Source organism: Buteo buteo, chromosome 2 (genome assembly GCF_964188355.1).
Source record: "Buteo buteo chromosome 2, bButBut1.hap1.1, whole genome shotgun sequence".
Classification (NCBI taxonomy): Eukaryota; Metazoa; Chordata; class Aves; order Accipitriformes; family Accipitridae; genus Buteo; species Buteo buteo.
In genome coordinates, this window is record NC_134172.1 from 70,418,162 (window position 1) to 70,430,163 (window position 12,002).

The following is a 12,002-nucleotide window of genomic DNA, read 5'->3' on the forward strand; positions in this document are numbered from 1 at the left end:
TCTGACTGTTTTCTTTAAGGCTGTGAGTCAGACAGTGTTGATAGCAATGCTATCCTGCAGATGGAACAGAAATGTACAACACTTCTATTAATTTTTAAAGCAACTTGGCAGGGTCACATAGGTCCATGGAAATATAGTTTTGGGAAAAGAAACCAAAAAAGCTCTTAACTTGTTTCTCTGTGACATGTTAGGATAAAATCCTGGTCCAGCTACTGAACAATAGCTGTGAGGTCTGTAGGCAGCTCTAGTCATTCAGCAAAATGCATTCCTTTACCATCCATAGCACAATTAATCTAACTTGTCAAAAATTGCTAGTGATCTCTACACTGTAGAAAATATGTAGGGACTCGTGGCCCACATCCTGCAGGCAATAGACTAAAGGGCAGATCCTACCAGAAGACCTGAAGAGTTGGACTCGGTAGTCTGTCTGTGTAAATTTGTTGTGAGGTCCCAGGGCAAAAACAGTTCAGAAAAAAACAGAAGGAGAAAGTGCAGTTAACCCGTTGTTCCCAAATCTTAGCATCTTCTGCTTGTATCACTGTTAAAACTTCCATGGTGACTAATGGTGATTTTCATCAACAAAAGAATGCACCTGCTGATATGAGAATAACAGGAAACCCCTCTTTTCATGCAATTATCCTTACTGATAAGAAATAAAGGACTCCCACACTGCAGTCTTCTGAACATGCTGTCTAGAAACATCTCCATCTGCTGAATTGTTTTAGATCAAACTTTTTCTACCCCATATCTTTCCACAAGGCACTAGCGGGTCTTTAACAAGCTACTTTCCACAGTTACTGTAAGAAAAATATAGCAAGTTTCTTAGCAATGAAAACTAAATTCCATTGGAAATACCGTGGTGGAGTTTTACAGCTTGTTTATATAAAACACTTTAATAGTGAAGGGAAAAGAAATGTTTTCCTCTCACACTTAATTTCTTTATCTTGTTGTTTACAAGATTTTTTCTTCATGTTGTAATTTATGGCATCATTTTTCATGGGTCTGAGTAGGAGCCTGGGTATTGAAAAGAGGAATGTGCTTTGAGGAGGTAAATTAAGTTTCTCCCAGAGTTCCATAATTCAAACCTGGGCACAGCTGAAATAGTGTTGAAATAGTAAAAAAGTTAATTTCTAGAGGAGAGGGGAAAAAAAAAATCAGTGAACCTTATTCCAAGTAAAATAAAGCGAAATCTTTTCCTCTTTGCATTTACTAAATTGCAAAGTACAGAGTGCCCTGGTGACTTGGTTTTGCCCAAGGGACATGAGTGCTTGACTGGTCAATGCCTTCCTGTGCCCATGACAGCCTCTGGTCTCATTTAAGAAAAGAAACATGACCATTTCTGTCATGTTGATTGTATCAATTGAATAAAGCTGTTAAATAGGTGAGGTAGTGTTACAGGTTCTGTTTGTTTTCATCTCTGCTATTACTGCATGCTGCCTCCTAGTTGCACTCAGAAATGCCAGTCACAAAAAGGACCCTCTGTGCTGAGAGGTTACTTCTGTGAGTTTGGGCCAATGCTTTGGTTTTTAGCTCTATTTTTCATCAAGTTTCTGTGCTGCTTCTTAATGTTCTGTGAAGTGTTCAGCTATCATCTGCAGGGAGTGAATTTGTGCATGTGGGCGGCCTCGAATCTCTTGTGGAAATACCCATTGTAGAGAAGGCCTCTGGTTTCATCACCTAAGTGGTACCCTATTGCAAATAAACATCTGCTTCTTTATAGATTAGCTGTAACTTTATTAATTTACAAGGGTCAATTTACTACCTTTCTCCTGTTAAAGCAAGGGGCAATGGGTACATTTCAAGAGGCAGTGTAGCTCCAAAGCTGAGGAGGGGCCCAGAAACTAGGACTTACTTGCTATGGGTCTAGTCCTACAAATGCTTGGTCCAGTGAGAAGACCCAGTGACGATGGGAAACTGCCAGCACAAACAAGGCCTACTCGGTAGATAGGACCCAGCAGGATCAGGCTTTGCTTACAACATTGAAACAGTAATTTTCATGCCACTTGGTAGGCAGATTGCACCAGATGTGTCTGACTCATTGCATCCATGAGATGCAATGCACTCAGGTTATCTCTGCCAGGCAGAGGTGTGGATCAGACCAGGAGTCTTCCCCTTTGTGGACTCCAGGAACTCTGCACAGCAGAGATTAAACCGGGGTCTGCGCTCTGGCCTCTTTGGCTTCTTGACAATTTGACGTGTATAAAACAAAGTCAGTGTGACTGTGTGATACAGGCAGCGCCTGGACTGCAGATTCGGACAGTGTAATCAGAAATCAGTTGCTCTTTCTGTTATTGTAGTTAGCAGTGTCAGCTAAAAGCTTGGCTATTGTTGGCAATACTCAACCATTTTCCAATGGGGCAATTTAAATTTCTGAAATGTACATTGGTACTAAACCAACTGTCTTTCAAATTTCACCTCAGTCAAATACTAACGTGTTCAGTTTATTGGAGAGATTTATTTAAAGCCAAGGTTTCTTAGGATGTGCAATGAACTTGCAACTTAAAAACAGGAACAGTAATAGTAAGTGTATCTGCTTTCTTTTGCTCATTACAGAGCCTAGTTAATCAAAACAGCTATGTCTGTGTGCAGTGTAGTATTTCAAGTACTGTATTTTAAGCATGCTCTTCAATTTGGAGAGACACCTCAGTGTCCTGTTTAAGCAGCATCTATAGCACTTTAGGATCTGCTTTCCATTTGCTTTGCTTTTCTGCCTAACATCTGGGGAGAGATTTAGCAGAGTGAAAAATGCATGGCCTGGGTGATAACTGCATTGAAGAAACTGTACTGAAGACTATTCCCAACTGTTCCTGTGTTGTACAGGGTCTGTTACTGGGGGAATAAGAGAGAGGAGGGGGTTGGATTGCTTAAAGAATCACCTCCAATTGTATTAACAATAGAAAAATGATTTAATAGAAATTTATATGAAAGTGCAGCTTCACAGAATTCGATGTCAAGGTTTGCCCTATTACTTAGTACGTGGATGAAATGCACTCAGGAAAATTAAGTTGGAATCAGACTAAACTTATGTATATAGAGACCAAAAAAGTAATAGGGTAAAAAGAAATATTACAAATAAAAATTGAGTTAGAATTAATTTCTTGTGATTTGTGCAAAGAATGGGAATGTGGAAAAGTAGGGGAGACTCTCCCATTGAGTCACGAGGTTCAGAGAAGACCCCCTTGTTTTCTAAACTCCTGTTAGAGTCTAGGAGTGGCTGGATTGACTCCTAGTCCCAGACTTGGTCAAGGGTTTATATCTAAAGGGATTATGAGTACAATAGCAGCCTAAAATTCATTCACAGTTGAATAAGATTCACAACAGTAATTTAAGTATAAATTTGAAAGTAATAACTTATAATATACTTGCTATAATATACTTACTATAGACTATGCAGGCTAGTACACGTGCATGCATAAAGACACTAAGAGACATACATGTAAGAGAGTAAAAGAGGTATACCTGTTAAAAATTCCCCTCGAGGTCACTGAAAAGATTCAGGTCAATTGCTTCGGCATCTTTCTCAGCAGGCGAAGGGTCAAGCCTCAAGGAACAGAGAAAAATCAGCCCAGGTCATATCAGCTTTCGGCAACATACCTCAGATTTTCACAAACAGGAAAGTTTGCGACCTCAGAGGCATCCCACTCAGAGGGAGATGCTGGTCACAGCCCACTGCGGTCCAGGAGAGCTCAAAGGGCATCACTTAGTACCTCTGTTTATAGGTTCGGGAGATGATTGACTTGTGTCATCAAAAAATTGGTGGAATCCCAGCTGCGCTGGTACCATTTCACGTGCAGTTAAGGAAGCCTCTGAGGCTGTCTGAGAATAACTTAAAACATAGATATGGGATGCTCCAAGATTGTCAGGGGAGGACTGTAATGTCTCAAGGTTGTTATGAGAGAGAACTGTGGCTATCTCTACTCCTGTCCCCTGCCTCCACTGGGCAGCAGGAGTCCTTGAGCCGCACGGCATAACTCCCTGTCTCAGCTGTGTAAGAGTTCAGGGCACAGTCAAGGGTCGCTTAACTGCCTGACTCATTACTTATGCTAAGGCCTAGTGAGACTTCCCAAGTTTGTAAATCATCCTGGAGAGGGAGAAGAAATTCACCACCACAGGGTCCCAGAGGACAAGTGGTACTGTGTCACCCTGGAGCCTGATGCTGCAACTTGCATGTGGCCCATTTGCAATTGCTGACTCATAAAGCAGCTCAACTGACTTGACAATTTGGTAAATAAATAAATGGGGTTTTCTTTAGCTGTGGGTGGATTCATTTATCCAGAGTCTTATGCTGCATGGAAGGACAATATCTATTTTTTGTTGTCTCTTATAGGAAAACCATTGTAAAAAAAACTTTGATGTTTCTTTTAGATTTATCAGTTACAGAAAATGAAGTTGTTTTAGCTATTTCATCTTAATCTTATCAATAGCCACTTGTGAAAAAATAAAGGTGTCTGGATTCTGGCCTATGCCAATTTGCAACTGTTGCCTTGTGACTAAAGAGAAGGAGAAATGGTGGCCCAGAGTCCCAGACTCTTTCGTTGAGAACACATTAGTGAAAGTGATCAACTTAGGTGAGACAGGATGATCTAACAGTGACTGGGAAGACTGATTTTAGGGGGTGTGAACCGGGCTGCTGTTTCTGGGATATGCGTGCATTTCTTATTTCTTCTGTACCATCTCATGCACACTTGGAGATTCCTCATAGGAAGGGAGTAAAATGGTCTGTGCTAAAGAAGACAAAAAGTTTCATCTTCTAGGTGAGCCACAGGTTCTTTGGGGTGAGGAAAGACCTGCTGGGAGAAGTCCCTGGCTGTATTATACGTGTCCCTGTTGATCTCTTCCACCCTTAAACACCAGCAGCAAAATCCCACGGGCTATAGAAGCAGGAGGCACTGAGCTGCAGCCCGAGTCAGTGAAGGGAGGGAAGGCTGCTGCTGTCTGCTGCTCCTGGAGCCATCTCACAGTGTGGCGTGGGCTGCAGGAGAAGTGTTGCTGGAGGAGGATGCAAAGGTGCAAGGGCTGAACGAGGAGGCAGTTGTCTGTGGAGGCAGCTGGTGAAACCATGAGAATGGAGCTAGTTTGGGAGGAATCTAAAAAGTCAGACACTGCTTTTGATTTAATGGGGAAGAGGGTCATGTAGCTTGTGGAATTGATACAGGTTTTTAGGCATTGTGTTCTTTCTGCTAGAGAGTGTACCTTGTCATGGGGTTATTCTGGATTTAAAAGATTCCTAGTAATGCTTTGTGGAGTCAGGTGTCACCCTGGGCTTTCACAGACTAGAGGAAAATTCCAGGTTTGACTTGAATGCAAACCTGTTCACGGCTTTTCTTCTGCTTAGGGTAAGGAATATGGCTTACCTTGTTTATAGGGTCCCCTCTCATAGCTCAGAGTCTCACAAAATGTTCCTTTATTTTCTCTTAGGAAAAGAAAACAAAGTGCCAGGTTCAGAAAAAGTTGGCTGGTTTCCTTTCCTCTTCTTTGGAAAAGCAAAAGACCCAGAGAGAAAACCACTAAAAGCTTTTTATTAAACTATTTATCTTTCCTATTTTCTAAATAAGACTTCTGGCCACTTTGAACCTTCTGCAGCTTTCATTAAAGATAATAGCTTTTTAATGACAATGAGTTTGTTTCCTTTATGCCCTGGGGTGAGTCATAGCCCTGTTCTCTCTGAAGAGGCAGTATGTGATGGGGTTGTGTAGCGTCTTTTGGCAGAAGAGAGAAGGCTAACACCTGTGTTCTTTGTGCCTATGGCCACATCTGAATGAGAGAAGCGGACTTCCCTACTTCTCTTCTAGCCTGACTTTTGCCCATGGTCTCATAATGCAGCATTATATATGAGAGAGGAAAAGGCAGACTAAGCAGATCACACTTGCCATGTGTTGGAGTCTGCCGGAGACACTAGTTTTGCCGTGTTGAGATGAAGCCTTTAACAAGGGTGAATGCTTTCGGGGTCTAAATCCAAGGAGGTGTTAGCTGAGCGGTAACTGCTCTGCTGTGGTGTGGATTTTCTCAGCAGTACCTTGAGAATCTATGTCTTGGGGACAAAACTGGTGAGCTGAAAAACAGCAGATGCTTTGGACCTCACTGGTCGTACATTAGGGCTCTGGAGAAGATTTCTGCCCTCTTCTAGTACTCTCTATGCACTCCGTCTAGGAAGCTGATGTGGTTCTCGTTGCTGAGGGTGAGTTTTACAAGGGTGGCAAAGGCACATCTGAAGAAGCGTGCAGCAGTTGCTGGCCTCCTGAGCACATGCAGAAAAGTCCAGGTCTAACAAGAAGAGATTTTTGGTCCCTGGGTCAATAGCCCAGTTCAGGTGTGCTGGCCAAACCACCGTTCAGTCCTAATGAGATCCTATCCCTTTGTCAGAGGATAGGACTGTTCCTGGGTGGGCTTTGTTCGCAGGTGGAGTTTAGGACTATTTGGTTCAATGTTCTTCTCCACTTTGGCAAAAGACAGAAGAATCTCAAATACATGGACTCATAATCTGATTTTTTTTTCAGATTTTCTTCAGGTAAATCTCTGAATCTTGCTTGGTATCAACTCTTATCCCATGTGTCTGTGTGCTAAAATCTAGCAGATGTGTACGGAAGGGGAATTATGTTTAAAGGTCTTTTTACTTCTATTCTAACATCTCAAAGGACACTGAGAAGGAAAGAAACGCAGTGCAGAGTTTGAAAGTCCTCCAATTAAAGTGGCATTAGGATCCCTGTGGATGTATTCTTTGCTTACTGGTCTTGATAAAAGAAAATTCCACCTGAATCTTTTCTCAAATAAGCCTTTTTTAAGACTCAGTCCTTGGTCTTCCTCCCTTTCCTGACCCCCAACATGTTTTTAATTATGGCTTTCTGGACGGGGTGCCTGGAGTAAGCAGGCAGACAGGCATTTTAAGAAAGCAGGAGCAGGTGTGAAAGTGAATCAGCCAGCTCCTCTAGTGCTTACTATTATTATTTTGAGTTTTTCAAAAGAAAGAGAAAAACCTTAATTCTTGCATTAGGATATTTTCACACATGAGACTTCTCTTTTTCTCAGTACTAAGAGCTTGTTATCCGCCCGTGTGAATTTGTTTTCATCTAGGCCTTAAGTGCATTAATTCATACTCTGAGTGGGGTGCATGGGAAAGCAAGACCACATCCGCAGCAGTGATTTCCTTTGTTGCCAAAGGTTAGCTAACCTAAATAAGGACTTGAGAGAGGCAGGACCTGTGAGGTGAGCAGGTGAGGAACTGGATGTTAGAAATGCAGCTGTGGCAGAGAGATCACAGCAGAGGAGCTGCTGCAGCAGAGTCTGGGATGGTGGCACCTCTCCCCAACTCAAACCGCCAGCCAGGCAACCCTTCCTGGCAGGGTGGTTCTTCAGCCTGCAGGAGAGATGATTAAGGGACAATTCAATGGAGATCTATAAAATCCCAAGTGGCCTTGAGAAAGTAAATGAGAATTGATTGTTCCCTGTCTCTTCCAATACAAGAACTAGGGATTCAAATTAAATTAGCTGATGGTAGGTTCAAAACAACTTCATGCCCTGTGTAGCATGGCATTCTGCCATGAGAGACTGTGGGTGCTGAAAGTTTACATGAGCTCAAAATGAGATGAGAGAGAATTTGTGTAAGATATGGACTGAGGCATACTACTATACATTCAACCAGTCTTATATTCCCTCCTGGGCATCTGCTATTAGCCACTATTGAAGACAGATATTGGGGGAGACAGGTCTTTGTTTTGACCTAATGCAGCTTTTCTAGTCAATGAATAAATGCGCAGCTTTTTATCAGCAGCAATCTGAGCTCAAATCCCAGTTTCTGCTCTGGTATGGTTAGATCAGCTCTGAGGAGTCAAAGGACAATTTGCAATAGCTTGTGGAAAGGACATCTTTGACCTGTCTTAGGAAAGAGCTGTGTGCACTGAGGTCATTTGTTGAGAGCTGGGGCTGGCAAGACTAGGACAGCAGCATCCTCAGGGTCTAGGATAGAATGAAGGGCTGAGATGCATCAAAGATTTCCTACTGCCAGGGCGTGGGGAAGGGAGTTAAACACTTTAATGAAACAAACAGTAAAACCTCAGGTGAATGGCTTCAGTGGAATAGCCAGGCAGGGAAAAACCTCGGAGACAGCCAGGAGTTTCTCGCATGTGTTCCCTGCTTTTCCTGAACTGGAGGCTTTTTTTTCTTATCTGCCACACAGAGGGAAGGATCTGGGATGGGAAAACATTCAGCAAACTACAGAATCAGGTAAGTGCTGTGAACACAAAACCACAGCAGTTGCTTTGGTCTTGGCATGAGGCCAGCTTGCCCCTATTCTGCCTGAGCAGTCAGGCACAAGCATAATGGAGAGTTTGAAAGGGAGAGTTAGTTAAGAATAACATGGGGCAGTTCGGTCTCTCTTTGGATTTATGTTGGTGGTCCTCTCCTCTGTTGCACTTTGTCTCCGGTTCAGGCAGGCAGGGCATAAGAGCAAATGCTGCTGCTCAGCCAGAGCAGCAGCCTGAGAGGAGCAAAAGGAAACGTAGGTCTTGTGTCTGAATATAAATACTGCTGAAAATGAAACAGCCTGCTTCAGAGGATGCTGAAGCATCATTTAATGAAGGGGGATATCCCCAGAAACAGGATGATGGGATAGGAAGGAAGGGATGGGAGGTTTTTACATAATTACAAGTTAGGCGCTCAGCTTCCAAAGGGTGGAGGGGTGATGAGAGCTGGCATTCCGTTTTGATTCATACAAGTGTTGTCTGCAGTTAGAGCAAAGCCCCTGATTATCAACTGTCCCAGAAGATCTCGGGCTCTTGCTGGGTTTCCTGGTTTTGGAGTTTTGCTGCTTCTATCTGATTAGTTAGTTGTAGGAAGCTTGACCATTTGCCCCAGCTTTTCTTTGAAAACATTAAAGTTTCTGAGGGGTTTTCTGCTTCCCTGATGATATTTAAAAGCTGAGAACAAAGTTTCTATGTGCAACTGGAATGCCTCCTGTGCTCCTCTATGCCCAGCAGGACGTAGTCTGTTTAGGACCATGTGTGCTAAAACTCTCACCAGCAAAGCCTGGAAAAGTGTGCCCTTGCATGCTCTAGGCGGGAGATGGGAAAGGCAGCAGACCACAGAAAAGACTCTGCTGCAGAAGTTGATTTTCAAGTTAGTACCTGTTCACAGCAGCAAAAGTATAGGTAGAAATACTGACCTTTGCCTTCTTGTGAACAGGTATTGTTGCCATTGCTGTTGATTTGCCTCATGTTCTGGAAAGCTCGTGTGAACTGGTGGTGCTTCTTGCTGAAATATAATGAACAAGCAGAGCATCCCTTGTGATAGTCTTGGAGAAGGGTTTGAATGAGGTGGCAGCCAGCTCTCCTGTGGCCTTCACATATCTGTAGAAATCAGGTCACTTGGCTGGCTACTTTCCTTCCATGCTTTTACAGACTTGGCTGTGACAATGGAAAGTAAAATCAGACACTCCAAACCAGAACTTTTTTTTTTTTTTTGTCCTGCATAGTGATAGCTCTGTTAGTTTCCTTATTGCTGGAATGCACAGGAATCTGAGTCCTGCACAAGGGACATAAAGTGCAGGGGGCTGTACAAACACAGAACAAAGAAAATACTGCTATCCTAACGCATTTGCAATGTATATATAAATTATCAGGTGATGGGGTGTACAGGCAAAGGGGCGAACAGTTGGGAATAGGGTAAATCCTATCCAGGCTACATAATCTTTTTTTTTTTTGGGGGGGGAGGGCGGGGGGAGGTGGGGGTGGTAAAGTTATGGCAAAATAAAGTTTAAGAAGGGGCTGGTATTGGATAGCATTCCATAGATGGGTGGATCAGCCTGTGGTGAAGGCAGGGTCACTGATTAACAATGCAGAGTGAAAGTGAGTAAGCTTCCCTTTGTCCCTTGGAAGGGACTTTCCATCTGCGACATCCTCCCACCCTTCAGAGTTAACGAAGGGAGCAGGAGGGCCTCTGGGAACTGGGTCAGTGGCAGCTGCAGCACAGTGCAGCTTAATTAAGCAAAGGAAAATGAGAGGGCAGGAACCCCGTGTGGCCAGCCGGGAAAGCAGCTGGGTTTGAACAAGCAGATAAAGCTGCATTTCCCTGTGCCCTAGTGAGCTGCCTCTTGATGTTCCCCGTAGGTTGGAAGACACAATCTCCACTGCCAAGGACAGCCCCGCAAGCTGTTCTGCTCCTGAACCTCTCCTTATAAGATGGACTTAGCCACATTTCTTTTCTGTAAAGTATACTTGCTTAGCTCCAATATTCCTTATAGGGCCAACAGTCCCACTTTTAGACTTGGCAATTGTCTTGCAAGAAAACTGTTGCTGGGCTGATGTGGTCCAGCATGGCTTGAGCCATGTTTTCCTTGGCTTCTTTACCATCTTTAGAGCCTGTCAGGGAAAAAAAAAAACAAAGCCTAAAAAATCCCCTAGGGCTATGTCAGACCAGAACAAGGGAGAACTTCTGCTTTCAGACTGGGAATGTGAGATGAGCAACTAAGTTTGCTCCCAAGAGCTTCAGGTGGGTGTGGATTGAATATAAACCCTACTGAGATGTCTGGACCCAGATCCAATTTTCCTAACGGCACAGGGTCAGTCAAAATTGCAGTCTTTATGTGGATGCGTTGCTTTCTAAAGCTAATTTTCAGTCAGTCAGTTCTGTGTGTCTCAGAATAATGTGAAGGTGTTCCTCCTACCTCAACAATTCTTGGCATGGGGACTTGCAGCATGCCAGCATCAGTGCTGGAAACAGAAACACCCGGGAAGTGTTCTCTGTTACTGATCCTCAGTTAATTGCGCAAGAGCTGCGCAGGCCTCTGGTTTGTGTTGACTAATTAGCTGAGTAATGCAATCTCCTTTTGAATGTTCTTCCTGTTCTAGATCAAGAATGAGACATACATTGATTAAATGACTTGTGGTCACATAGGGAGTGACTCATTGGTAGAAGCACGAATTAACACCTGGTATTGTTAGACTCCTGCTTCCTAGACCCCATGGCCTCTTACTTCTAGTGCTCTTCTCTTTCCTCTCCCGGCCTTTTTGTCTCTTGCCCACTGCAGGATTTGCAGGATGTGTGATTTCCAAGGTGACAATATCTGACCACTGCCAAGAAAATGAGACATCTACCCTTTCCTACAGACATCTGTTAACATACAAAGAAGCGAAAGTTCCTTTTATTTCTTATCTTTTTGGAACATTTTACCATGTTATGCTTGAGCTGGTACAGTGCCAGGTCTCCTCTGCTCCCATGCCTCCAGCATTGCACATGATGAAGGTGTTAGCCTGTCCTCTAATACTATTTTTCTGTTTTTCTAGAAGCATCTTTGCTGCAGTCTCCCTGAAGTGGAAACACTCTGCTCATACCCACTGTTAGCACAATAGCATAATCAGTTCCAAAAAATCAGTGGGTGGGTTTTATAAATCCCAGTTCGGGATTCAGCAAGGTATAACATCTGTTGTGATCAATATTTTAGAGCAAGTCTGTTTGATAAAAAGTTACAGTAAAGCCTTTAGCTTCCTACTGAATAGCTAAATAATTCACAGGAGTAGCTCTAATCACTTTAAGCTCCTTGCATTTGAAAGTAAGCAGAAAATTCAGAGTAATTCTGGAGGGAGGCAGTATAGCCGGCTGGATCGTGTTTCTTACAAGCTGCTGCGCTGGGAATGAAGTACCTTCAGGTTTTTAACGGCTCCTGAGGTGTACGCGGGAGTCAAATCCGGCACAGAGTGGTCTCCTATAATTTGTTTTTGATGGTAATCTTTATGACACTCGGGCTGGCGAGTGCTAGCGGTCCGTGCAGAAATCGTTGTAAAAGCCTGCAGAAACGGAACTATTGGATGCGCAGGCGTCGGGAGATGCCGCGAAGGTTAAAGGCAAAGAAACGTGACGGTCGGGGAACTACGGGGCACCCGTGTACCGAGCGCCTGTCGCCGTAAGCCCGCTGTCAGGGCCGCGGCTACAGCTGCGCACGCCGCCCCGCTCCCGGGGCCGCACCTGCCCCGGGCCGGCGGCGAGGAGCGGCCGCTCCGCCCGGGAGGGGG